Source organism: Mytilus trossulus, chromosome 7, assembly GCF_036588685.1.
Source record: "Mytilus trossulus isolate FHL-02 chromosome 7, PNRI_Mtr1.1.1.hap1, whole genome shotgun sequence".
NCBI classification, from domain to species: domain Eukaryota; kingdom Metazoa; phylum Mollusca; class Bivalvia; order Mytilida; family Mytilidae; genus Mytilus; species Mytilus trossulus.
In genome coordinates this window covers 76869940-76875939 of record NC_086379.1, presented here as the reverse complement: position 1 = coordinate 76875939, position 6000 = coordinate 76869940, and positions in this window count along the sequence as shown.

The following is a 6000-nucleotide window of genomic DNA, read 5'->3' as shown; positions in this document are numbered from 1 at the left end:
ATGTTCTGTAATTACTATCATACAAGTTTCAAACTCAAAGTAATAAACAATGATGTCTTGAACATAACAACTATCTGATAAAGTGCACATTTGATGAAGCGTCTCCATAGAGGGTATTAGATAAAATTGAGAATGGAAATGGGGAATGTATCAAAGAGACAACAAATCGTCCATAGAAAAAAAACAACAGCAAAAAGTCACCAACAGGTTTTCAATGTAGCGAGAAATTCCCGCATCCGCAGGCGTCCTTCAGCTGGCTCCTAAACAAATATATACTAGTTCAGTGGTAATGAACGCCATACTAATTTCCAAACTGTACAAAATAAAATAAAATTAAAAATAATACAAGACTAACAAAGGCCAGAAGCTCCTGACTTGGGACAGGCGCAAAAATGCGGCGTGGTTTAACATATTTGTGATATCTCAACCTTCCCCCTATATCTCTAGCCAATATAGCAAAGTAAACGCATAACAATACGCACATTAAAATTCAGTTCAGGAAATCTGAGTCTGATGTCAGAAGATGTAACCAAAGAAAATAAACAAAATCACAAGAATACATAAATAACAACAGACTACTAGCACTGAACTGACATGCCAGCTCCAGACTTCAATTAGACTGACTGAAAGATTATGATTTCATCATGTGACCATCAGGCAGAATCCTTCCCGTTAGGGGTTTAGTATCATACCGTCATAACATATAATAGAAGAACATAACCTGTGTCATTTTTTTTTAATTAAAGTATTTAACCATGATATAGTATATATAGATAACGCAACGAAAAAAGGGTGATAGAGCAGATTGTAACCCCGAGAAAAAATTGTAAACTGACACGAAGCCAAGGTTGACAATGTCATTCGAGAGGTAACAATTTGCTATATCACCTTCTCAGATATTTGTTATCTAATTTATCATATCATATCGAATGTTCTGTTTTTACTATCTATTAAATTTAAAATTCAATTTCTTATAATTTAGATTTGAAGATGTATAACTTTTTCAGATATTGCGTAGGTAAAAATGTTACTTTTCCCATATTGTTTGGTTTCGTGTTAAGAGTGGAATACATCACGAGCTGGTTGATCGTTATAGAATAACCGTTTCACAAATGATATCGGATATGTTCCTTACGTCGTAACTACAATCCCCTTACCTTTTATGGATGTGACTTACCGAATTAGGCTTTTTACCTGATTTGCTATAACATAAGCAACTCGACGGATGTCACGTGTTGTGTTATGTGTTCTATAGTTTGTCTGTTTGTCTTCTTTTATTTTTAGCCAGGCGTTATCATTTCATTTTCGATTTATGAGTTTAACTGTCACTCTGGTATATTTCTTCCCCTTTTCAAGCCTGAAAAGGTGGTCTATTCCAGCGGCAAGTCCTATTTTGTTTTGTTTACGTTCTTGTCACCAGATATGACATATATTTTTCATCTCATAGAGAGATAACTTTGATTCGCGAGTCTGGCGTATCAAATTATAATCCTGGTACCTTTGATAACTATTTACACCACTGGGTCGATGCCTCCGCTGGTGGACGTTTTGTCCCGAGGGTATCATCAGCCCAGTAGTCAGCACTTTGGTTTTGATATGCACATCAATTTTATGGTAATATGAATAAGTTTCCTGTTACAAACCTTTGAATTTTTCGAAAAAACTAAGGATTTCCTTATTCCAAGATTATATTACCTTAGCCGTATTTGTCACAACTTGTAGGAATTTTGGGTCCTCAATGCTCCTCAACTTTGTACTTGTGTGGCTATATATCTATTTTGATCTGAACGTCACTGATGATTCTTATGTAGACGAAACCCACCTCAAATTATAATCCTGGTACCTTTGATATCTATTTACAAGGATATACATATACATGGATAGCAGCGCAATTAAATTTTGTGGAAGACCCAAAGTGAAGAGACAGGCAGTACATACTTTTAATAGTCCGGGGCATATAAATGTTGAATAAAATGGAAGTGCATATTAATTTTCCATTCTAGGTTATAATCATTTATAAAACATCATAAATAAAGTAGCACATAGGAGTTCCTATCGGAAAACTCCTAAAATCTAAAATCATATAGACTGTATTTAAAAAAAATTATATAGACTGTATTTTAAAAAAGCTAGGCATACAAACATGTAATTTAAAAACCAGTATCCACTCTTTCACAAAATTTATCAAAGATAAGCTATATAAAAACTATCTTCATTTCTGGAAGGAAAATAGAAATAAAGTTTTACAATCAGATCAAGGTAAACTAACTACCTATTTTTCCTTTAAAACTCTATTTTGTTTTGAAAAATATTTGGATCTTAAAGATTTTAGATTGAGACAATCAATCTGTAAAATTAGAATAAGCGCTCATCCATTAAGGATTGAGACTGATAGATATGTCAAACTTTATGTGAATAGGACACTCAGAAAATGTTTATACTGTACTTTAAATAAAGTTCAAGATGAGATACACTTTGTTACTGAATGTCCACTATATATTGATAACAGAAATGATTTTTTTACTGAAATTTCTCTAAATTGTAATAATTTTCAATCGTTAGACAATTTTTCAAAGTTTTTATGGCTATTTACACAAGAAAATTTAAATGTGTATAAATGTTTAGGAAAGTATTTATCTTAAAATCTAGAGATAAGGAGAAGTTCGAAAATAATGAATGCAAATTAGCCACAAATATACATATTTTGAGTGGTATATGATTTTAAATGGTATATTCTAAAGATCTAAATTGTATTGTCTGGTTCTGTCCTGGCCTTTTATAGCATTTTTAATAGTACTAAACAATGTTGTTTTCTTATATTATTTGTCTCTAATTTATGTCTAATCATATGTACTTGTATGTAATGTCATGAAAGTTTTTTATAGGGCCCTTTAATTGGAAATAAAATATTCTTATTCTTATTCTTATTCTTATTCTATAGAAGTAATTACACATTATTAATATGATAATGATATTTTGCAATACCAACTTTAAAATTCGGCCAGAATGCAGAATCAAAAAGAATCCTTTTGAAAAAATGTCCAATTAGACGGATTCATGGCTTTCGCATGACGTCCAATGACAAATAACTAACAAAAATGTACAATAACAAAAATACCGTATTCGGAGGAAAATTCTAAACGGAAATGGCAAAATCAAAAGCTGAAACACATCAAACAAATGGATATCAATTGTCATATTCATGTCTTAGTACAGAAATTTAATAACAAACCAGTAAACAAAATTTGAAAATAATTTCTAATTTCAACGCACTAATAAAAGCAAAAGAAATATAATTTGTTTGGATATAAATATTAAAGTGAGGAGACAGTTTTTTTTTAATACTTTTAGTGCATCATTGATGTCGTCACAGAAAAGTCATTGCCCTATTCCAGTTGTGATCCATTACAGATCAAACAAAGTTAAATGAAATTGACGTTCCTTGCAATTTAATTTTGTTATTGCATCTCAAAAAGTAATTGAACATTTGTTTTTCATTTAGTACATTTAATTCATTGTTTCACTCGACCTACTTAATCAAAGGAAACATTGAACTGAATATTGTTTTATAGAAATATTGAATTTCAAAGAGGTCGACATAAGTTCAAACGTTCATACACAACTAATCACTTTCCTTATGTCAGCGACAGGCATACACAAACACCATACACATACCCCCCACCCCAAAAAAAAACCAAAAAAAAAATCAAAAAAAAATTCAAAAAAAATTCAGTCCATATTCTACTGAGAAATCATGATCTTGTGAAATACAAAAGAACACTGTACCGACAAGATTTAGGACAATGTTTTCCTAAGGGAATATTAATGTTTCATGTTATTAACAAAATCGTTGTTATAACTGTTAGAAACATTATTTTGTTCCAAATAATATATTTATTTATAATAAGGATTCAGGTGAAAGAGAACATACATATGTAAAGCAACATGCATATGGAGTAAACCTCAAAACACGTGGGTACAATATCTCAAGAATTTTTTTTTATAAAGAAAATGGCTTGATTAGGGAATGAGTTCACCTTTGAACTTTGATTCCGAAACCTGTCATGTCTTACAGATTTGTTTTAAAAATTACAAATATAAGAAAAATTCATAAAACGTTAAACAAATTAAAGGTCGTTTTTTTTATTTCATTCCAGGATTCATGATTACATAGCTGAAATTTAAATTATATAGATTACCTCAAGTTTATTGGTTGAATTCATTTTGATTAGTCTTCAGATTTCTGTGTGGTGTCTTGTGTACTATTATTTGTCTGCTTGCCGTTTTTCTTTTTTAACTATGGCGCTGTCAGTTAATTTTCGATCTATGCATTTGAATATCCTTATTGTATCTTTCGTCCCTCTTTTGTACGTAAAGATTAACATATGACAAGGCCACTTCCACCCCATCCCCACCCACCCCACTGCTCTCAGTATTTTTGTTTTTTTTTTCATTTCTGGCATTAGGCATTTAACTTCTGCAATTTAGTGTAAAACTGCAAAAAAAATATTATCTCAACATTGTTTAGGCTTCAATATTATTGAGCCTTGAATATGAACCTATCGTACTTACAAATGATGATGCATAATTTTCAATTTCGATTAGATGGATCTATTTTTGCGTATTTCATGACAACGTGACTTTTGTAGATGTCGATTTCCAAATACCTTTGCCTAGTAAACCATTCGTAAAGTAAAAGTATGATCAAATGCATAACAATATTCGATCTTTCAATTTCATGAAACATAAAGTATCTTCGTAAGAAGATAAAAATGTTCAAAGTGTAATGAAAATCGATTCTTCATCAAGAAATAACTATTAGTTAATTACATTGCCTCATGGAATTACATGCTATTTTGAAACAATGTTGTACTGTTAAGAATTTGATGTTCAATTAATTTTTTAATCAAACGAATGGTATTTACGGGCCTTCTGCCCCCCCCCCCCCCCCTAAATCCGCCTCTAGTTTGACCAATAAAATTGAAAATCCTTGATAAAAAATAATTTTCATAGAAAGAACATTAAGGTTAGCACCAACATACTTTCCATTCTTATTCTAGATACATACTCTTTTATAGTCTTTAAAAATTCTCAACTTCAAAATATACAGTTTAATCTATTTACAACTATTCTATCTTAAAATATACAGAAAACAAAATAATACATCAATGAGAGAATTTGTAAGGTATAATATATATATCAACTGGTACAATGTGGTACCCTAAACGATACAACTTGTTCGAGATTGAACAATTAAACTTAACAAACTGCAACTTCTACACGTCCGTTAATTTATAACAGAAGTAAATCTATGTTAGAAACTTTAATCTCTAACATCCGCGTACCGTATTTATATTGAGGTTTTCGACTATCTTGACTGCTAACAAACGGCAACCAACAAGATATCGAATCTTCTTATAGACGACTTTATGGTGTGGTCGTATCATTCTTGAAGATGAAGTGTTCTTTTAAGTTGCTCATTGCTCATATTTAAGTTACAATTAAATACTATATTCAATGTATATTATAGGCGACCTTATGATAATCTGCCAAACATATTTTTGTTCTTTTTGAAATTTTATCTTATCATAGATAAATACTTAAATAAGGTTCTACTGAAAGGAAAAAAAAATAAAATCAGATTCTCATTTTGGCAGTTAAGTCATTTTAATTAATGCTGAATCATTAACCGTTAAAAATGAAGAACATGTATAGTCAAAACTGCACAAAGATTAAGAGATTTGTAATGGGTTAAAAGTTCTTTGAAGATACTTGCAGTTCACTCACTATCAGAATTTTGGTTTATCCTGACACAAGAATGACAATGGTAATTGTTCCATCTTCTAGCAGATTCATGTATTTAATCCCGTTTTGCTCATGAACTTACAATCATACTTTTTTCCATCGTCATGCAAGAATGAATAAAGGCAACACTAGTGTATGGCTGTTCATAGATAGATTGAGAGAAAACAAAGCCGGGTAACAATATAATACCGAGTG